The 23622-nt window shown below is 45.8% G+C and overlaps 1 long non-coding RNA gene across 1 annotated transcript in view; it reads right to left on the bottom strand.

The window, feature by feature from the left end:
- Window positions 1-822: 822 nt before the first annotated feature.
- The window catches only part of LOC115280647, a 229487-nt gene continuing 206687 nt past the window's right edge, over window positions 823-23622 (bottom strand). The window contains exons 4-5 of the long non-coding RNA XR_003903879.1: window positions 1701-2003; window positions 823-1050 (exon numbers count right to left, since the gene is read on the bottom strand). This is a non-coding gene — a long non-coding RNA (uncharacterized LOC115280647). The remainder of the gene's footprint in view (window positions 1051-1700; window positions 2004-23622) is intronic.

Genomic DNA, 23622 nt, shown 5'->3' with positions numbered 1-23622 from the left:
TGGAATTTCCTCCCCACCTGCACCATCCCCAAGGCACCAAGGTCCTTTAGGGAAGCCTCCCCAAAGCAGTAGTTTTCCCGACATTGACTCGTCTTATGTCACCCCGTTCTTCTCTTTACCACTCCCCACTTTGGGCATTTACATAGACTTTAGCCCTCTGGTGTCCTAAAGACCCTTTGTTAGAAGTGTTACCTAAAGTGTTATCGTTTCCTCTTGTTGTTTAACATGGTTCCAGAAACATAGTGGCTTACAACCGTATGCATCTATTCTCTTACAGTTCAGGAGGTCAGAGTTCAAAATCAAGATCACAGGGCTGCACCAGGGCAAGGTGTCATCAGGGCCACATTCCCCTCTGGAAACTCCAGGGAAGAGTCTGTTTCCTCGTCTTTTCCAGCTTCTAGAGGCCACCTGCATTTCTTGCCACGTGGCCCCTTCTCCACCTCCTGATTCATCTGCTTCCCCCTCTCCATATTAGAGACCCTTATTGATTATACTGGGCCCACCTGGATAATCCAAGATACTCTCATCTCAAGATCCTTCATGTCTACTAAGCCCCTTCTGCCATGTAAAGTAACATGATCACAGGTTCTAGGAAGGGGACATGGACATCTCTGGAGTGGGGGAGGTGGTGAGGACACTATTATATCTACTACACTCCCCAACTGGACTGTGAGCTCTGCAACAGCAAGGATGGCCCATCATCACCACGTGCAACATGCGGCCCATTGGTGGAGCGTGTGTGTGTGTGTTGAATGAGTGAACAAGGCAATTCCTCTATCAGAAAGAAGAAATCACCTTGCAGAAAAATCTATGAAAAACTTCTTAAGCATTTGCTGAGCCTCTATATTTTTGGAAACCACAGGTGGGACTCGTGTCATACCAGGTGTAAGCAGAGCAGGGGCTGGTGATGCCACCCAGTCATCCTGCTTTGTTAGGGATGATCCACGTGTCTGTCTTCAGAGTGGCCGGCCTCTCCCATTCCCCCAGGCTCATTGGGCACCGTCTCCTGCCCTGCATAACCCACAGCTTTCGTGTGGACCCGACTGTCTCCTGGAATCGGAGGAGAGACGCCACTTGCATAGAAATCAAGGTAAATCAAGACACAAGTGTTGACAGAATCCACATGCTTTGGTCTGATTCTAGAGCATGTCTGTCAGCAAGCTGCTTATGTTTGCCCTGAGATTTGAGTGAGGACAATGCTCTAAAAGGAACCCATGCCCACCGTTGTCATTGTTCAAGTCATGAGTTTATATGCATGTGAATGTGCACACGTGCGTGCACACACGCACACACACAAACATATACACTTCTGTATAATCTATTTTTAAGGCATAGAACAAAAAAAACTTCATGCTGACAGCTGTTGCCTCAATCACTGAATTTCAAAATATATGTTTTTCCATAAATTGTGCCTCGTTTCAGAATACTTTTAGGGCTAGATGGGTATTAAAATCACCTAATCTAATTCACTCATGTCCCCAGCCCCTCGCTGCAGATGAGGAAACCAAGGTCCAGAGCAGCGAACTGACTTGTCCCAGGCCCTCCTTGGCCTTGACACCTAGTTTTGTGCTTTCAACAAGTTACGCCTTCTAGAAACATCTATTACGATTTTGTTCCTACAGTTTCTTATATCCTCCCCCTTGCTGTCAATCTGGATCTGGAGTCAAAGGTGGACTAAGACCCTGGCTCCTCCCACTTACAGTGTGTGTGGCGCCAGCCAGGTTGACATCTCTGACTACTTCTTTGTGTGGAAAAGAGAGGAAGGAGCAGGGGGCTTCCTCACGTGGCCATTGTAGGAACCAAACAGAAAAGACCTGTAGAACTATGTTTCATGGCACTTGCCATCCAGGTGACTGAGTGTCCTCTTCCCTCCAACCTCTTCTCTCCCTTCTGTGTCTACTGTATGATCAGGTGGTGGGGTTTTTTTTTCCTCTCAGTTGTTTGTCAGCCGATTTGACCAACACTTTTCCAGCACAGCCATGAGCCGCAAACTCCACCAGGGCCTGGGAGAGAAGGGGGAAGAAGACATTGTCCAGGATCTCACAGGGCTTAGAGTCTAGAGACATGTCCAGACAGGTGAGCAGATGAGGGGCTGCTGGCAGGTCAGGGTGACTCGGGGAGGCACAGACAGGGGAGAGCCACGCCACGTGAACAGCATGGCACCTAGGGGAATGACAGAGGCTAACTGGCTGGAGAAGGGAGGTGGGTCCTGGGACATCTGTTCACTCCCATACCATGAACCATGCTGAGCCCTGGGGACAGCAGCAAACACATCAGACCAGTTCCCTGCTTTCTCAGCATGTTAGCATAGGGCAAAGCAAGAGTCCGGGATGGCACAGAGGGTCTAGAGAGTTCCAAGCAGCCAGGAGTCCCCAGACAATGGAGTGTGAGGCTCTGAGCCTCAGAATACATCAGGGACTTCCAGCTCCATCCAGCCCACAGCGCTGCCTCAGGGCTTTCCGGGGGTGCTCGGGATCCAGCCTCACCGGGCCCTTACATCAGGGCTCACGGAGTCAGGAATGTGGGGTTTTCAATAAAAGTGCAGGCAATGGGCCCACAGGGAGCCCGGCTCAAATGAGCTTTTATATTTTTATGTGGAATGTAATCACGTTTGGTCATGATCGAGGCTGCCCCGTTACTGCTATTAGAGTGTTTATGGTTCTAAGGGGGATACACGTCTTTGGCGATACATGCTTGCAACTAAAAGCAACAGGGTGTGCTGGATTCTAGTGGCTGCCGCCACTAATTCTCAAGAAAGGGCTTACGGGCATCGCCTTTGGAAGCTTGGTTGAGAGCGCTGGCGCTGTCCACAGGCCCAAGAGAGGCCAGACCCGGGGAGGGACAACGTGGCCTGGGAGTTTTCACAACCTGCTGTCCTGGTATAGGTGCTTCCCATACTTTATCTATGACCTTCAGAACCCACCAGGGACCTCCCGTCCACTAGACCCGTTTTCCATGCGTGCTGCTGGCGGCGCTGGGGTTCCGTGGCTTGTAGCTACGATGCTCACTCCCTTGAATCTCTGCCTCTGCCTCCACGTGGCCTCTTCTTTTGGTAATTCTGTGCCCTCTCCTTTACTTGTAAAGACACCTGTCATTGGATTTAAAGCCCACCCTAAATCCAGGGTGATTTCATCCCCAGATCCTTGACTGTTTACATCTGCAAAGACTCTCTTTCCAAAAAAGATCATGATTTGAGTCTTTGTGTGGACACGGACGTGTTGAGGAGGACGCCGTCTAGCCCAGCACTGTCGGTGCGGCCCAGGAGCGGAGCCGGGTGTCTGCATGCAAAGCCGCTCATACAGGAGACGTGGGGCTGTGTGGTGCTCATTGGCTCACAGCACCTCTGGCTCTCTGGCTTCCCACCGAGTTCCCTTCGGCTTTCTTTATTCCCTTACTTCTCACAAGTGCTGACCAGGCCTCTGCACAACTCTCCTTAGGCAGGAACACAGAAAGCCCTTGAAGAATCGCAGAGGACCAAAGACTTGAGAGGAAACACTAGGATGCAGGAAACAGGAGAAATGTGCTGCTCTGGGAAGGAGACTCAACACGGAGTCTTGACCCTGCTGGCTCAGAAGCTGGTGATCTTAGGTGGGTTGCTTTGCCTCTCTGAGTCTCACTTACCCTAGCTTAAAACTGGGCATGAATGAACTACTTAATTCAATTAATCACTTAATTAAAATAATGGAGTTGTGGGTACAAAGGTTCTAGAGGCACCTGACAGAGAGAAGCTGATCAACAAATGCTTGTTTAACCTGAATCTGCTGTCATCTCCTGAGTGAGGGAGGAGGAGAGCCAGGCCCCTAAAAGGAGAAAGATTATGCCAAGCCCGTCAATGGGGGAGGGGTAGATGCAGATGTAACTACACACATATGAGGCACACACATATACCCATAGTTGTAGCTGTGACTAATCGGCTGTGGGAGTGGCTACCCCGCTCTCTGTCCATCCACCTGTCGGCTGCCCAGACTATGTGCAGGTCCGGTCTAAGCACCTGCTCACATTATGTCTTCAACTTTCACACCACAGGTGTGAGGTCTCCGTTGTTATCACCCTTATTGTACCAAGGAATAAATGCAACTGGCCACAAGTCTCTGTGAGCTGGGTGGTGTGAAGACACTCAGACCAGGCCTGTCTGACCACAGAGCCAGCTTCTTTGCCAAAGTGTAATACTATCCATGACAGCAACTACAGGGAGCCCCAGAGGTGCCCGGGGAGCAGACAACAGCACAATTAATTCTTCCAGGCTGGGGCAGGGTGTGGATGGTGAAGAGGTGACATTTGAGGGAGACCGTGCAGCAACCGAATCATCGGGGGCTTGTGGTGTGATGGAGACACCCAACTCCAAGTTCGTGCCCTCCCTCTGCAGCTCACTGACTCTGTGACCTTGAGGAACTGACGGTGCCCTTCTGAGCCCTTGTTCCTCATCTGCCAAAGCAGATGAAATATCTACATCAAAAGGTTGATGCAAAAACTCAAAGCATAAACGTACGTAACAGGTGTGAGGACACAAAGCTGTTTGGTAGGAAGCACTGAAGTGGAACACAATGTAGGAGGTACTCAGCCCTCAGAAATACATGCACATGCGTATGAAGACCTAAGTCCCCAGATGTCCGGTGCAGCCCCTTTCACAGTGGTCTCAAACCAGCCAGATGTCCACCTACAGAAAAACTGATGGTCGGCCCTGTATTTGCATATGGATCCCCTGGGATAACAGACGTGCAACAGCAGGCAGCACCCTAAATGGGTCTCACAACAAATAATACTGAGCAAAACAAGCCCATAAATACCACACGGTTCTATTTACGTAATGTTCAAAAACGGGCAAAACATTAGGCTCTGGGGTTAGAATCTGGGCTTGTGGTCTCCCTTGGCAGGGGGAGGGGCGATCCAAGGGGGTACAGGGAGTACTGGCCACATTCTTTCCTCATCTGGGTGCCGTTCACCAGGAAATCCATCAACCTGTATGCTTAGGATCTCTGAACTTCAGTACAAATTTATACTTTGGTACAAAGGGTTTTAATTATATGGGCTAGACCTGGCACACAGGACATTTTCAGGAAGTGCTAGTTTTCTTTCCTCAACTGACTCGATCATGACCTGTGCAAGAAAAGCAACCTCTATCTGTAAAGAATATCTTTAATGACATTGGCCCACTGGGCACTGATGATATGGGGAAAGGGCCCAGAGGGAAGGTCAGAAAACTGGATGAAGGGGTGAGGAGGACCTATGTGTTTAAAGGCTCAGTGGGTTCCCTGCAAAGACTCCTGATCCATGCCAGAGTGGCCATTCATGAATGGCTCCCATCTGTTTTATCCATAAGCTTTGGAAAATCAAGTGGGGCTCTCAGTCAGGTCCTTCAAAGCCCTGTTGATCTAGCCACTGCCTACTGCCCACATCCCTCTCCATCTCCTTGTTTTCTGACCCACTAAAGTCTAGCTACACCGACCTTTTTCTCTTTCTTCTGCATCCCCGATTCTCAGCCTAACTGGCAATCCCCAGCCTGAAGTGGCATCCCCCTGGATGGTTCCTTTTCAAGAAAACTATTCTTCTGTGAAGTTGGAATTCTCTCAGATGTTAATTTTATTAACATTTGTTCGTGGTTTGCTTATTTATTTTCTGTCTTCTCTTCCACCAACCTTTGTTCAACCTTGTATCTCCAGTATGTGCCAGCAAACATTTTTCACACAATAGGTTTTCAAAATTAAGTTATGGAATACACTGAGTCAAAAGCATCTTAGGTGTGTTAGTATAAGAATTCTAGATTTTTTTTCTCACTAAAATATTTCCCTGGTAACAGTAATCTTACTCAGATAATTCCACAGATCACATCATCCTCGAAATCCTAAATCATTCAATCAATCATTCAAAAACTCAAAGACTTTTTGCCATACAAACTAATGGGATTCCAAACTATAACACAGAGAACAGAAAATATATAAATGGGCCAGGTGACACTGAGAGGGAGTGGCGGGGACAGCAGCAAACTGAAAAGCCAGCCTGTGGCCCAGCAAAACGCAGGAACTACTGATCAGTGCTATCCACCTGCCACCACTTGGGAATGCAGTGCTTGCTGCCTAATCCCCCAGCTTTCTCAAAGAGGCCCAAAATGCGCATTTTTTTGTATGTGAACTCTGCCAATTTTCTAGTACTGGTAATAAATTTAATGTTTCCTCAAAGCGTGTAGCCAGTGTGTAGCAAACTATTTCTGGAGCCTGTGTACAGCTGATGTCCTCCATCCTGACCTCAATCTGCCATTTTATAAATGGGGATTGGGGCAGAGTAAGAAGATGGCTCATTACAGATCTCACAGCTAGAATGTGGCAAGATGTGGCCCGAGATCTGGGCTTATCGCTCAATGCCATGGCCATCCCATCCCCAATAAGAAAGACCTCTATGCCAACATCTGGCTTGAGATAGACCAGCCATTATAAAATTAAATTATGTCTTGGATCAAGCATAACCTATTAAGAAGATCCAATGTGACTCTTTATGAGCCTTAAGTGAAAGCCCATAGCCCACTTGTGAGGACTCATCACAACAATCTTAAGAAAGGGGCATCGGGCTGTTTTAACATTTGATATTAATTTACAGCCAACCTTGAGTCAGAGTTCCACATAGGGTGCCCTGCATGAAAATCCTTCTTTGTGAAGACCTGAGGCTTCTCTGCTCACACCGGCCCCTTTTTAATTCTGTCTTAGCAGCCTGGGCCTAACCCTATTATAGAAAGAGTAATCGTAAATCTGCATGAAGTTTCTGATGATTAGTTTTGTTTGGAATGAGGCCAGAGAGCCAGACTTTGGCCAATTCCATACGTACATGTAAGTTCTTTCAAGAAAGAATGCATTAATCCTTCCCACTGGGCTGGGGATGAGGAGTTTAGGGGCCCCGCGGGGGAGAGAGCTCCTGACTTCAGTTGTATGTATAAAGGGTGCCAGGGCCACGTAACAGGCACCTTAATAAGTGGACTCACTTTAGCCATGGCAGCACCGAGGGGCACAGGTTTTGCATTTTTTAGATGAGAAAATTAAGACTCATTTTAAGTAACTTGTCTTAGTGCCTGCAGCTAATACAGCATCAGCTGGGGTGCTGCCCTGTCCCGCGATGGCAGGGGCCCTGGCGCACGTACACACAGCCCCCCTGGACAGCTCCTTCTGTATAGAAGGACACCCAATGCTGCTTTAGCCAAGGGGCAGGTGGTCAACAACCCATATCCTGGTTATCCATCTCCCTGGCTTCCTCCTGCTTCCTAAAACCTGAGGATATATGGGCCATGATAGCAGCTGATGCAGACAGAAAAGGCAAAAAAATTGGAGATGCAAGAGGAAAGCCAGCCAATGGTAAAAGCGCTTACTATACTATTTAAAAGAAAGAAGAAAAAAAAATGGCAGTGTAAGAGCTCAGAACTCTGGGTACAGAGAAGACTTTTAATGCATTTAATTACTCAGTGCTCAGGCCTGGCAATGAAGAGTTGGTTTTTGATAGGTTGTAATGACCATGGTAATTCGAAGGCAATAAGAAAGCAGAGTGCTGGGGTCAGAGGGTCAGGAAATGGGGTTTCAGGCAATCAGCACTTCTACTTCTTTCTCTCTCTCACCAGACGTGTGTCACTGAGTAAGTTAACTCGTGTCTCTCTCTGGGTCTCAGTTTCCGTGCCCACAAGGGTAGCGCTGCCTCATAACGGACTAAATGCCCAGTCCAGCCTCAAGCAGGGAAACAGAAGCCATCAGAAGAGAATTTCCACACGCTTTAAGTCAACCCCGACACCTGTGTTCACTGCCACATACCCCACCCGCTCCTGTGAGCTTGGCTCAGAACCACGTCTGCCTGCTTCTAGAGACCCCGTGGAAGGGGAGTGAGACCAGGAACACAGGACTGTGTTGTAGGGTGGATTTCACCATGGCCAGAAGGAGAGAGCTCGCCATTCTCGAGACAGCCTGGATTTCAGGGCAGCTGAATCCCCTCCTGACAGCCGGGGGGCCTCCAGAGCAGGAATCTCTTAGAGAAGGTGTATGTTTGTGGGGACGTGTTCATGGTGGAACCTTAAGCAGGGGAGGGGGCGACATCTCGGGCCCCTGTTTGGAAGCATCTCTTGCATACGTCCTTTTGGGTGACAAGAAAGAATTGAAAATGTGGAGTCAGACAATAAAAAACTTAGACTTGATTCTGAGTTACGTGACCGGGGGAAGGCAGGTGGCAAGGACACTCATGCAGGTGGGAAGGTAGATGTAAAGCCTGTGGAAACTCTCTCTGGCAGGCTTCTGCTTTATTCTCAAGCCTGGAATGAGACATTACATTGTAAGCAGAGAAAGGATGGGGGAGAAGGGAGCAGAAGGCTTTAGAGCACGGAGTGGTTCCTCTTTCCAAGCCATTGTGTCCCCACCAGATGAAGGACAGAGAAGCGACTGTCTAAGCAGGTGTACATTCCACAATATAAACCACTATTTGGAGGGTTATATAGATGAACCCTATTGTGAACTGTTACTGAGAACTAAGTTGTTCTCAAGCGGGGGCTACTTTGGACTATTCTCATCCCCAGGAGAGACCTGGGAATATTTGGAAATATATTTGGTTGTCACAGCTGCTAGGGAGGGAGCAAATATTGCTACTGGTATCTAGTGAATTGGACCCGGAATGCTGCTAAACATTACAACACGCAGGACAGCCCCACAATAAAGAACAATCCAGCCCCAAATGCCAAGAGTGTTCAGATTGGAAAATCCTGGATAAAGTAAGTTTTGACGATTTGACTTCTACAAAACCATATTACCTTCCCAAAACAGCCTGAGCTTGCGGCCAACGAAAAATCCTCGAATGGCCCTTCTCTCCAATTGTGTTCTGCATACCCCTTAGAAAATTAACTAGTCAGGACCTTAAGATGTGGACTTACATTTCATCTGATTAAGGTTAGTCTCTTGGTTCCTATTTTGCAGAGTTAAACAACCAATATTTGGAAACATTTGGGTATAATCATTGCTGGAGAGAGGTTTGTGGTTGAATTGGGAAATAACCAAAGTCAATTTCCGACCAAGAGAACCCCTAGAAAAAGCAGCCAGTAGAAAAATTGGATGTTCAGGGGTGTGTTATGAGTTTAAATTAACTGTGAGCTAAAATAAACTAGCTTGATCACCCAACACAAATGGCAACTGTGGGTTGAGTATGGTTTAGGTAGACTGCAATTGTAGGTAAATACACTGAATGCTAATGGTTTTATAATAGTCTTATTAATTCACCCTTCGTAGTTAATGTTTAAGATAAACTCTGTGTCTTTAGAGTAATTTATGCATTCCACTTTTAGAGAATTCCAACGGAATGAATATGAACATAATCATTTTACACAAATGTTCTCCGAGGAGGGAGCAGGAAGTATGAACCGGGGCAGGGACTCCCCACTGCTTTATTCATAATGGATCAGCCGATTCATTCCTTATTAATTTAATGGAGAAAAGTAAGCAGCGTAACAGCTTGAGTTTAGGAGTGTTTCACAAATGGGGCTTTTTGTCTGTAATCGCTTAATCCTGCCGGCTAGGCCTCATAAATTGAATAAAAGAGGGAACTGGGTTTTAATTAAGTCCAAGGAATGAGGCTGTGTCAAAGACACAACCATCCCTGACCAACACGGGGGTGAAGTGTGTTTGGTTACAATCCCAGGCTAAGAGCACCCTGGGCCAGGGAGCCCCTGACTGGAACCTTTTGATGTTGGGCTGGAGGGAAATCCTCTTCTCGAATTGCTTCTTGAAGGGCAGCAGGAAGGGAGTAGATGACTGAGCTCTTGCCAGCCCAGCTCTCCCCACTCAAGCAAGTGTTCCCACGAAAAAGGCATCACTGCCCCCTCATTTTGCATCTGTCCACATCTGGTTGGGAAACAGAGGCTGTTGACCAGTAGCTCGTTCCCTGGAAAACGTAAGGAATTCTTTTCCAGGAACTAGTATGTCCTATGGGAAACAAACTTGGGCTTCCCAGTCAGATGGATGTGGATTCAAATCTCACCTGCACAGTATAATAGCTTTGGGGCCTTGGATGGAGTGGAAATAATGCTTTACCAGGTTATTATATTGACTAAAATAAATGTCTGTGGTCCGGCACTTTGCACAATAAGTGACTCTTTGAGGATGTTCAATAAAGGGCTGTTAGCATCACGATTATCACCTCCAAGAAAAAATAGATTATCACCTCCAAGCAATGCCCTTTTATGAAAAGGATGATAATAAACTCAAACAGAAAACTCTTTCTCTATGTTTCTCTATAAATATGCCCAAGCCCCGCTTCCCAAAGCCTTTGGTAGATTACTCTGCATTTCTGTAAATCACCACTCCAGACCCCTTGTGGGAGATCTTGTCTGTTCCATGGAATGTGGGGCAGAAGGGGAAAATGGCCCCCAGAGATGTCTGCAAACTAATCTCTAAAAGGTATGAGTTTTGTCACCTTACAGAGCAGAGAGGGTCTTGAAGATGTGATTGGGTTGAGAATCTTGAGATCCAGGGGCACCTGGGTGGCTCAGTCAGTTGAGCATCCGACTTTGGCTCAGGTCATGATCTCACAGTTCGGTTCGTGAGTTCAAGCCCTGACCTGGGCTTTGTTCAGACAGCCCAGTGCCTGGAGCCTGCTTTAGATTCTGTGTCTCCCTCTCTCTGCTCCTTCCCCACTCGCACTCTGTCTCTGTCTCTGTCTCTGTCTCTCTCTCTCTCTCTCTCTCTCTCTCAAAAATAAATAAAACTTTAAAAACATTTTTTTAAAGAATCTTGAGATCAGGAGATTATCCTGGATGGTCTGAAGCAGCCCAGTGTCAACACTTGGATCCCCATAAATGAAGAGGGGAGACAGAAGTTTCGGAGTCAGAGAGGTGAAGATGATGTGCACCCGGCTTTGGAGATGGAGGAAGAGGCCAGGAACCACGGAATTCAGGTAGGTTCTAAGAGCTAGAAGAAAGGAAATAGATCACCCCCCACCAGAGCCTCAAGACAGGGTGCAGCCCAATACACTGATTTTAGTGCAATGAGACCCATATCAGACATATGACCACTAAAACCGTAAGATAATGGATTTGTGTAGTTTTATTTTTTTACTTAAATTTTTATTCATTTTTGAGAGTTCTGAAACTTCTGTCTCCCCTCTTCATTTATGGGGATCCAAGTGTTGACACTGGGCTGTCTCAGACCATCCAGGATAATCTCCTGATCTCAAGATTCTTTAAAAAAAATGTTTTTAAAGTTTTATTTATTTTTGAGAGAGAGAGAGAAACAGAGAAAGAGCACAAGCTGGGGAGAGGCAGAGAGAGAAGGAGACACACAGTCCGAAGCAAGCTCCAGGCTCTGAGTTGTCAGCATAGAGCCTGACACGGGGCTCAAACCCATCAACTGTGAGATCATGACCGGAGCCAGAGTCAGATGACACTTTACCCACTGAGCCACCCAGGCGCCCCATGTATGCATAGCTTTAAGCCAGCAAGTCTGTGGTAATGTGTTACAGCAACAAGAAGAAACTAACAGAGTGTCCAAGCCAGACAATGCAAATCCCCTGCAAGCATATGGCTTCTTTTTATTTTTTTTAAATGTTCATTGATTTTTGAGAGAGAGAGAAGGGGGAGGGGCAGAGGAGGGGTCAGAGGATCCGAAGGGGACTCTGCACTTACAGCCTGATGTGGGACTTGATCTCATGAACCGTGAGATCATGATCTGAGCCCAAGTTGGACACTCAATCGACTGAGCCACTCAGGTGCCCCGTCTTCTATGTCTTTGGAACAAAGACACTTGTCTGTTAAGTTCAGCCTGGCTCTTTGTCCAGCGTACTCGGTATGATTTCTAGTTCCCTAACTTAGGACCATGAACTCCTCCATGCCAGCACAGAGAGTGGTACCAAGCTCTGTTCCGGGCAGGGGCCAGCACTTGTTTAAGACATGTTATTAATAGGAGAGACCAGCCAAGCTGCACATTGGCTGGAACTGTGCGCTTTCTGAAGAACAAAATCTGCAGCAATAGAGGGAACTCGGCTCTTAAGACAAACAGCAGCAACTACACAGCAGCACCGCGGAGGGTGGGCGGACGGGACCACCACCTTCAGAACCACTCATACAGACCACACATTCCTGTCACTTCTTTCTCTCTTTTTCAAAGGCTATTTATTTATTTTAAGAGAGAGAGACAGTACAAGAGGGTAGAGGCAGAGAGAGAGAGAATTCCAAGCACTCTGTGCTGTCAGTGCAGAGCCCAACACAGGGCTCGAACTCACGAACTATGAGATCATGACTTGAGCCAAGGTCAAGAGTCAGATGCATAACTGACTGGAACACCAGGGTGCCCTTCCCATCACTTATTTCTAATTGTCACAAGAGCCTCCCAGGCTGGGTGACCCGCGTGCCTATTTCACTAGCAGTAATTTGCAGACCCAGGATTCATACCCAGTAACTCCTGCTTCAAAGCTCCTGACCGTTGCATTTCCCAGAAAACTTGAGAATCAATCCTGGTTTTGTAGTTATTGTTTACCTCATTTTTATGTGATGATGCCATTCTCATGGTTCAAATTTTCGGAAAGATTTTGAGAAAAAAGAGAAAGTCAACAGCACTTTAAATTCCCCCAACCAAAGGTACCACCCTCCCTCCCCTTCAATCTTTCTTTCTTTAGCTCTTCCGTCCAACTGATAGTCACTACCTGCTACTCAGCGGTCAAGCTATGAGGCTTCCAGAGCATTGGCAACACAGTCCCAGCACGGGCAGATGCTCTGCCGTGTGTGAAGAGACACACATGGCAAGGCCCCTCATTCCGACCGGGCTTGGGAGAGAGATCAGCCGATTTCTGGAAGAAGTGATGGGCTGGGGCTTCGAGGGTGAGCCAGCTGATGGGCAGGAGACGGAGTGTTGCAGAGGGGATGGAGTGTCCCGGAGGAAAAGTGGGCGAAGCAGAGGTGGCTCATTAACAAGAGACAGTGGAGGGGTACCACCACGGGGTCTCTGTTTTACCCACATCTGTCACTTTCTCACTCTGTGACCTTGGAGAAATCCCTTGTTTCACATCTGAGCCTCAATTTCTTTCTCTCTCACCTGTAGATACTTGTTCTTACACTCAGTAGTCATAGGAGTTGACATTATTTGTTTCCATTCCAGTATTTTGGGCACCTTCCTCATTCTAATACATAACTTACATTAGCTCATTTCACCCTCACTCTGATCTTATGAGGAAGTTTCTATCATTGCCCTCATTTTACAGGATGATGAAAATGAGGCATAAAGGGTGCCAGAGGCTGAGTGGATGGAGCTGAGGCCCAAACTCAAGAGGTCTGGTTCCAGAGTCTGTATGCTCATCCCTGGGCTATGTACCTATCAAATGAGACTCTGATGTCAATACAAGAGGTTGGGGAGGGGGGAGGCGTGGATGATGGGAAATTCTCTCCTAAGCCTTCCACACTGGTTGAACTTTTGCCTCTTGCACACCTGTTGAGTCAGTCTTTAGTTATGAACAATAACTAGCATTTATTAATCACGCGTTATTGGTCAGGCACATTAGATCTAGTGCATTTGATCTAATCCTTAGGTCATCACCGTGATGTGTCTCCTTCAGTTCAGAAGGAAATGAAAGTTCAGAGAGGCCAAGATATTTTCCTAAGGCCACACAGCTAGAAGGTGGTAGTTTTTATTATAGGAACCAGGCATGGGACTGGAGTCTCCTCACTAAATCATGTCAGTACAGTGAGGCATCACGGACAAATGGGCTGGGGAGGGAAGACTCTGGCTGGGCAGGTTTGAAAGCCAAGGGAGTTTAAGAGAATCACCTTCCCCCATGCAGACTCAAGCTGGGTCACACCCAGATGGAATGAAGAAGGCTTCTCTCCCGGTCACGCCAGTAGGAAATTGAGAGTAAGTTGGTGCCTGGGGGCAATGCATCATGGCCTCACCCTCTTTAGCCACAGACTCCTGCAGGATTTGCAAAGATGGCTCTCCTTGTGGTGTTCCCACAGACGGGTATCTGAGAACCACATGGTCCCCTCCGACTTCCTTGTGCTGTGGCCTGCCCTGGGAGCTGGCTGCCTGCACCTCCACTCAACCCCGGGCACTAGACAGAACACCTCTTCCACTGGTGTGTGTCCCCCACAATGGCCTCTGCCAGTGCCTTCGGAGCCGAGGCTTCAAGCGGTTCTCCAGCATGGGGAGAGTGGAGAGGGACTTGGAATATATGGGACCAGAATAAACGTGAGACCCACTTCCAGGAGCTGTGCTTGGTGGGTAATTAAAAGTGCTCTGTTTTTACCCTTGGTTGTCTAATCAGAGCTCTTTTATTACAGTTTATGTAATGCTTCCTAGTCATTAAAGCAGCATTTGGTAAATGGGCTTACCTTGGGAGGCTCAGACACCCAGGGGCACCGAGGCACCTGTCTGGGGCGGATATAGCTGGGGCATTATTTACAGATTAATGTATTGAGCAAACAAACCTCACATTCCTTTCCTATTCAACAAAGCAACCCTTTCTATGCATCAGCTTGGGAGAGGGACCCCTTTTGTGCACAAAACTACCCTACGACACTGCGATCACTCCAGGGAAGAAGGAAGAGTTGACGGGAAGGAGGTTTTATTGAGTGCATGCTATGTGCCCCTGCACCACTGAGCTTCAAGTTCCTGAAGTACAAATAGGGGAGAATAATCTGGGATCGCATTCGTAATGACGAAGATAACGGCACTGATACCAATGCCAACTAGCACTGAGCAATCATCGACCATTCTGCACGGCGGACCCAGCTTATCGCTTCACGTGCATCCTCTCTCATCTAACCCTGACAACATCCCTGAGGGGTGGCAACCACATCACAGATGAGGAGACTGAGGAACAGAGAGGTTATGGGACCTGCCCAAGCCCGCAGGGCTACTGTTCTGTATCGGGGTCTGTCTTCCAGATCCCATGTGTTGAATCATGATACCTGCTTCCCATTAGGCAGGCGGGGTTGGTTGAGATAATACAGTAAAATGCATGGTCCTATTTTCCTGCTCTAAAGCGGCACTAAACGGAGAACGAAGTTCATCTAATTGGCGAGTGCAGGGAAGGCTTCCCAAAGAAGGTGACTCCTCTAGTATCTGGCTCACTTTATTGGCATCTATGAGGCATCTATGTGGCAAATAGAAAAGGTGCTTCTGTTTCCTCTAGTGAAGAGAGCACAGTGAGGTCCAGTGGGGGGAAAACATACAGCAGCTCCTGGAAAGGTTCAAGCTCCCAGCACCTGCAGGCTGATTTCAGGGCACCAGGGAGATCCAAGAAGGCGCCCAGAGGGGCCGTGGCCAAGCCCTTTCGGAGCCAGTTCGAGAAGATGGCAATGGTTTAGTCGAGATGGTTTTCACACAGTGAGATCCAAGAGTCAGGCCCCTGCACCCTGAAGGCCAAGGAGTTTGGGTCTCCCAGGGTACATCCAGGTAGCTATTCTGTAGCCTAGACAGGGATGGGTACACGCTGGGAAACAGCAGCTCTGTGAACGCATCTCTTTCTCACAACTGCTGAAAAAGCCCCTTTCTTTAACAGCAAACCTCTTTGTCCCTGCCCTACCCCCTGCATAATCATAACCATAATCATGAATTAAAAGGAAACCTGTTGGCTTTATTCAAAAGAAATTAAAAAAAAAAAAAAACTAGGCCACCTTTCTTATCCAAATGCTGACTTTCAGACAGATTATTGGGGCTTGTACCAAATTAAGCAAAAGGTTAGAAGAATGGGGACACGCTCCAAAAACACACGCTGCCTCTTTAATATCTCAGGTTTCCTTGAAACAGAAAATTACAGCACAATGCACGGACTGACGACGGCATTATCCTCTATCACAATACCCAGCCAACTTTAACTTGTCTCAAGTGTTATTCTAAGAAATAGAATTTACTGCGATGGACTTCTCTTCAATACTACTCCTTCCCTGTTTAATGAAATGTCATTATTCCGATACAAGCCCTTTCTTTTTGCAGCCTGTTTCCCCCCCTCCACCCAGCCACTATATTTCATTTCCTGCAGTTACGTGATATTATTGCCTTTTTTCCACAGCTATTGATTTAGGTGTGTATGGTTATTACAATGCAAAATAAAACAGCTCCCCCATCCATTCTACCTTGTACCATTGAACATTAACTTAATTTGTTTCAAATCTGCATTTGATTTGGCAAGGAAACCATTTATCTTTATGAAGAAAGCCCTCATAAAGTAGAGAGTTTAGGAGATCATGGCTTTAAAAATTTAATAGCCTTGTGTCTTATACACTAGAAAAATGAATTAAACCTTCAAATAGTATATGTCTCAATGTAACCTTTTTGCATTTCGTACTATGTTTAATTTATTATATTCTTTCCGGAGGAGGAAGGAACGCAGAGGACAGAGCGCAGGCCGTGGCTTGCTCCAGCTCCCGGTGGATAAAGCCAGGGCCTACTGCTCAGGGGACGTGCGCTTTGCTGCCAATCCCCGTCCAGCTCATGCTGAAGTTGACAGTGCAAATTCAGGTGGCTGCAAGCAGGTGTTTTGTCCAGGGTTGTCGGTGGCAGGAGGCGGGGCTCCGAGCACCTGGGGAGAAGGGCGAGGGGAGGTCGTGGAGGTCTGAGGGCGCTTCCCAAAGATTCAGAAGTAAGCAAATGCTTTGCCTTGGGGGCGGGGGTGGTTACAGCACCTCCTAGAGGGTAGGAGACGATGCCTGCACTCAGGTCTCTAGACAGGGCCAGGGGACACACATACTAATGCTACAAACCCCGTCTTACAAAAGGGAAGGCTGGAGCTCCGGCCTTGGCTCTCGCTCTCTCTCTCATGAACCTTCTTTCCAGCTCCGTCTGTAAGGTGTGTGGGCGACACGGAACCCCAGCCCAGTGGAAGATGAGCCCCGCAGAGTAGAAAAAATGACCAACTACTCATCCTCAGTTGAATGAAAATATGAGACAATAAGACCAGGGGAAAATAATGGTAATCATGCAGTAATAATAATAGTCAATTGATTAATTGCTGCATGCCAGGCACTGTCCTAAGCTCTGATACCCAAATCTTAGCCAATCTTCACATCCACTTTATACATTTTTAAATGTTTGTTTCTTTTTGTGAGAGATAGAGAGACAGAGTGTGAGCAGGGGAGGGGCAGAGAGAGAGGGAGACACAGAATCTGAAGCAGGCTTCAGACTCTAAGCTGTCAGCACAGAGCCCGATGTGGGGCTTGAACTGACAAACCGCGAGATCATGACATGAGCCAAAGTCCGACGCTTAACTGACTGAGCCACTCAGGTGCTCCCTCACATCCGCCTTATAAAATGGGTCCCATCTTTATCCCACAATTACGGAGTGGGAAACTGAGGCACAGAGCAGTACTCTGTCCAAGATCACACAGCTAATAGATGGTAGGGCAGACATCTGAAACCCAAAGCTTTAAATCTGGGCATCTCACAGGTAATTATTTTATATATATATTGTCAGCTTGGGATGTGGAGTGTGATGTCTCTTCCTCTGAATATTTGAAGGACTGCCAAACAGAAGAGAATGAGCTCTGTTCCGTGTGGCTTCAAGGACACTGAGACAGCCCCTCCCATTTGCATAATACACTCCCATAATCCACATCTTTTTTCCTCAAAACAACCCCAGGTGGCTGCCATAGCGACAGGAATCTGCGGCCCGGAGAGGAGAAATGCCCTGCCTAGTCCCCACGGTTCAAAGGCAACATGGGCAAGCTTCAAACCCACGTCTCTATGGAATGTTCTGGGCTCATTCCATTATGCTCAACTACCAATAGTGTAAATTCAAGCAAACCTGACTCTGTGTATGCTATAAACCGGGCACTCTGCTAACCTGAGATTCAAAGATAAAGATAAAACAAACTTGGATTTAGAAGTTTACAGTCTAGCAGGAGAGATGTAAATTGGCCTCTTGAAATCTGACATCACAGGAACCACAGGGGTCATGGGGAATGTATGGGAGGAGAGAGAATGGGAGGCAGACCTTCGTCTGGCACGAGAAGTCCGTGGAAGGTGATGTATGACACAGAGAACACATGAATGGACAGGCACCATGGTTCCGTAAAAGAAAGAACTTCCCATCAGATTTGGCAGAGGTAGAATATTCATCTATTCGGACATCATGATAGAAGGATTTCAATGGCTTACTTTTAGACCGCCTGGCCAGAAAAATTCTAAACATTCGATAAAAGGTTAAATTTGATGGGCCTTTCACCTTCTCACGGCCCCAAACATGTATGAGATCTTGGCCTTTCCCTGAACTATTTGGTTTTTCACACAAGTCTATTCCACAGTCGTTGGTGGCCACCAACCTGCTTCATGCCCTGAGGGCTCTATGCCCGTGTCTGACAATTTCTCAGCCCAAGGAAAGAGAAGCATGAACCACCACAACATTTTCTTGACAAGTGAGTCCTGGGAGATACGTGCTCACTGCTCTGTGTTGCTCTTCTGCTAGTTACAAACAATTTTCTCTAAGGCATCCTTTGTCTTTAGAAACGATCCTGGAAGGTAGGCTGAAACCCTTTTGATACTGATTTACTCATCATCCCACATTTACTGAGTGCCAAATCCTCTGCTAGCTGCTGAGAGAACTTTCTCCAACCCAACCTAACTCCAAATACAAGTGAGATAAATCGCTATTAACTGAGGCCTAAAGGGACACAGTTGGTGTCCAGCATCCTGGGACCATTGCTATGGAGGCAGAAAGTAAACCTGAAAGTTTTCTGTTACTTGTTAGGAGAGCCCTCAATAGGAGCTTTCAAACAGGTAATAAAAAGAAGTGGTAGTAATAAATTGGGAGCGGGTGGTCTATTCCAAAATAGAAACCTGTGATAGACAGATTAATGGCACTCCCAAAGATGTCTATTTCCTGATCCCCAAACCTGAGACTATGTTGCCTTATGTGGCCAAAGGGGACTTTGCAAATGTGATTAGGCCAAGGATCTTGAGATAGATTATCTGCGATTATCTTGTGGACCCCATGTAATCACAAGGGTCCATACAACAGGGAGGTATGAATGTCAGAGTCAGAGGCAGGTGCAGCTGGCTTTGAGGATGGAGGGAGGGGCTGAGACCCAAGGGATGCCGGCAGCTGGAAAAGGCAAGGAACGGGTTTTCCTGAGAACCTCTAGAAGGAGTACAGTGCCTGTCATGGCGACTTTAGCACTTCTGACCTCAAGTTGTGAGATGATAAATCTGTGTTGTCTGGGGGCGCCCGGGTGGCTCAGCCAGTTGAGCATCCAGCTTCTGCTCAGGTCATGATCTCACAGTTCTTGGGTTCGAGCCCAGCATTGGGCTCTGTACTGACAGCTTCAGATTCTTTGTCTCCCTTTCTCTCTGACCCTCCCCTGCTCATTCTCTCTCTCTCTCTCTCTCTCTCTCTCTCTCTCTCTCTCTCTCTCTCAAAAATCAATTTAAAAAAATTAAAATTTTTTTTAAAAATCTGTGTTGTTTTAAGCCATAAAGTTTGTTAGATTTATTAGAGCAGCAACAGGAAGTGAATACAGCAAATACAGGAAGCGAATACAATATTATTGGTTGTTATGCGTGTATCACGTAATTTACATTCATTTGTTCGACAAATGTATTCACTGAGTAAGTATGTTGCTCCAGGAATTGAGCCACGTTCCAAGGGCACAGCAGTGGCCCAAAGACTCAGGAACTTATTTATCCGCCAGAGAATAATAAGTGAGAAAACAGACCAAAAAGGCCAGGTTTTGCCACAGCTATTCTAAGGATAAGAACCTGAAGACAACAGAGGCCTGAAGTAACTTCTCCGAAGTCTTGTGAGTTACAGATGACCCAGCCAGGATCCGAACACACCTCTGTCTCACAAACAAAGCCATGCCTTTCTTCACCACCTTTTTGGCTTCCTTGGGGACAGCTCAGAACGCAGATCTGAAATTCCTTCACATGCATAACCCTCTTGTTTTCCTCTAAACTCCCAGAAGCTACATCCCTCCCTTTCTCAGAGGGAACAGGGGCCATTTCCAAAGCTGCTCAGAACCGTGGTACTTCTCAACTTCTCGTAGGCATCACAGACATGTATCTTGTTATACGCAGCCCCTGATATTTTGATTATTCTGATGCAAATCCATCACCCCATAAAAAATTCCCCTGCTTTCCAAACGCAATCGATTTCAGAAGCATGGAGGCAAAGACAAAGTAAGCTCTGACAGGCTTCACGAGTGTCCGTGACAGGAGAGGCCTAAGTGGCTGAAAGCTATTTTCCTCACCGTCAATCTGTCAGATGATTTTCCTTGCACAAACACGTACCCATAAGGTCTGGCTCATGCTTGGCTTTTTTGGACATATGTGAGCAAATAAATGTAATTACGAGCGAGATGTAATCACAATTGCCTTGCTATTAAAGCTGTTGTATGCTCTCGTGGCTTGGTTAACAATATATGCAGAAGGGTGGAATTGCTTCCTCCTCTCCCAGAAAGAAAAACATTCCAGAAGTATGGCCTCTTTAAAATTATATCTGCAAAAATACAACATTTAAATGCAGAATTTGACTTTCCAAGAATCGCACCAGAAAACCTTTTAACAGAAACAGCAGGGAGAGAAAGCTTTTTAAATCATGATACTCCATGAAGGATTATGAAAATGGGGGTCATCGCACGAGACAGAATTGCAAATACAATGAGGAAAATCTTCTCCTCCGTGTAAATACACAAGGACAATTTATTCTTCTCTGTTGAGCTATTGGGGGATATTTTCAGCTTCTGGAAAAAGGAAAGGAAAGAAGTCACCATGTCCAAATGGATGTATTCAGAGTGATGTGCCGGGCTGGTACCTGGTAGTAATAGTCAGCTTCTCACACACTCACCCAGGCGGTCTGAGAAGAACTACCCTAAGACCTCCTCAGAGCTGGTGAAGCAACTGGGCACACAAAAGCTGACTGAAGACTCATGTGCATTCAGTCCTTAAGAGAAGAGCAAGAAAGCACAAATCTACCCATGTCCAAATGGGCAAATGCCAGGACACCAGCGCCATGAGACATTCAGTACGCTCAGGCATTGACGATCTTCAGACACCTCTTGTCTCTCAGAAATAGCCGACCCTACCGATTACATTACTTAGTCAACACTGAGGGCCCGTCTCTAGTGAGATTTTCGGGAGGAAAGAGGTTCCTCAGCAGTATACCTGATTCCTAAGTTATAATGACAGATCTGTAAAAATGGATCTTTGTGTTGCCATCTGTGTGTATGTTCCTATCTGTGTGGTGCACACATGGTTGGTACAGACTTGGGCATGCTTTCTTTAGGAGCCATGATAGATAGATAGATGGATAGATGGATAGATAAATAGATGGATAGATGGGTAGATAGATAGATAGATGGATGGATAGATTGATAGATAGGCAGAAAGACAAATTGACTGCTTCCTTTTTCACTTAACATGTTAGTTACTTACAATGAAACAGTTGGGTAACTATCACAATACTGAGGAGACAAAGGGTAATAAGACAAATGAGTATTCTGCCCTCAAGCACACTGGTGTCCAGTTGGGAAAGCGAGATGAATGAATGAATGGACTACACCAATAAAAAGTATTAAATGCCCTGTGAGATTAGGGGAAAGAGGGCTGGCTCTGGTTTGCCCACATGAAGCCTCAAAATCTTGACTCTGGCTATGAATTGGGCTCACCAAGTTGAAATACTTTAGTTAAAGCCAAAAACTGTTTTGTTTTGTCTAACGGGATTTTGTAATAAAAAGTTCAACATTTTATGTGAATGACCAATACATAAAATAAAATAAACTATATGGGGCTTCCTATACAACAACCCTTAATAATGCTGTATTTCTCCAATGTTAAAGATCAGAGTTTTTCACATTTTAGCATGGCTGAAAATAGGAAATGCCCTCAATGAGTGGAATCTCTAAGTTGCAATTGATAGCATTTCTTCTTTCTTACATGATACATAAAATCATGTTGTGTCTTACTCTTAGATTCAAGGAATTATAACCCATACGAATATATTAACTGATCAATATAATAATTATATACAGACTACTGATTATGGAGTGGTGTGCTGATAATGTTAATTACATTGTGGTGTGCTGATATATGTTTAACAGCTAGTTCTCCAGGAAACAAAAGTCCCTGATTTATAGCAACTGGCAAATTTTCATGGTGCAAATACTCCTACTCTGGTCAATTTCAAGCTACCAAGGTGACATCATTGAATGTAAGTTGGGAAGAGTTCAGTAAGATTGGCCAGCAAAGCCTGGACGAGCTGGCCCCAGCACAACACTGCGCCCAGGTCAATCTACCACTAAGTTCAAACGCTTTCCCAAACAGCATGGCTCAGGCAGCAGACCAGGACTGGGTGGCTGTAGTAACCTGTAAATCTTGATCAGTATTTATACTTAGTACTACCCTGACAACACTAAGTTATAAATAATCTAAAATGCAGCTCGGATGTTAATGTTCAGTCCCTGCTCATCAGGCTCCTCTATCCTTCCCCTTCTTAAATCCTGTTTTTCATCATCTGGTTTAGTGTTGGCTGCTGGCTCCAATTTTTGTGTAATGGTATTCCATATTCCATAGCTATCTTCATTAGAATTGGGCAAATGTATACATTTGGAGCTTTATACAAATTACAGAGCACAGTTGCTCTCTGTCTGCAAATGTTCTGAGTGTACACTTGAAGGCTGAGTAGTTTCCCTCTATGGTCAAGGAAAAGGCAAAGGATAGCCACTCTCACCACCTGTAATCACTGTGGTACTGGAGATTCTAGCCAGTGCAATAAGGCAAGTAAAAATCAATCATATAATCAATCAATCAATCCATGTGATTCCAATTGGAAAGAAGTAATTAAAGCTGTTCTTACTCATATATGACAAGATCTTCAATGGAGAAGACTTAGTGGGATCCCCAAAAATGATACAGGAACTGAAAAAGGAGTTGAACAAGGTTGCAGTGTACAAAGTCAACATACAAAAAGCAGTTCTATTTCTATATACGATCAGCAAACAACTGGATATTAAAATCTTAAAAATACCATTTGTAATATCTGTTAAAGATATGAAATACTTAGGAATAAATCTTACAAAAGACATGAAAGACCTGTACTTTGAAATCTATAAAACATTGCTGGAGAAATTAAAGACCTAAATAAATGGAGGGATGCCGTGTCCATGGGTCAGAAAGCCCAATATGGTTAAGATGTCAATTCTCACTCATCAGTATGCCAGCAGGCTTCTCATGGCAGAAACTGATAATATCCTAAAATCCATATGGAAATGCAAAAGATCTAAAGTAACCAAAACAACTATACAAAAGAATAAAGTTGTAGAGCTAATACCCAGATTTCAAGATTTATAGCAAAGTGCCAATGTACAAACAACGGCTTTTCTATGTGGGACAAAGGCAATTCAGCAGATGAAGGGTAGTCTTTACAGGAGGTGCTAGAATAACTGAGTATCCATATAAAATATTACCTTTGATCCATTCCTTGCTAATATATAATAATATTAACTCAAAGTGAATCACAGGCCTAAATATAAAACTTCAAGAAGAAAATGTAGGAGAAAACATTTTTGACATTGGACCAGGCAATGATTTCTCAGACATGACATCAAAAGCACGATCCATCAAGGAACAAATTGATAAATTGGACTTCATAAAAATTTAAAATGTCTACTCTTCAAAAGACACTGTGAAGAGAATGAAA

The sequence above is a fragment of the Suricata suricatta genome, chromosome 16 (genome assembly GCF_006229205.1).
Source record: "Suricata suricatta isolate VVHF042 chromosome 16, meerkat_22Aug2017_6uvM2_HiC, whole genome shotgun sequence".
Lineage (NCBI taxonomy): Eukaryota > Metazoa > Chordata > Mammalia > Carnivora > Herpestidae > Suricata > Suricata suricatta.
Note: the sequence above shows the minus strand (reverse complement) of the source record. Positions and strands in the feature narration are given on the sequence as shown.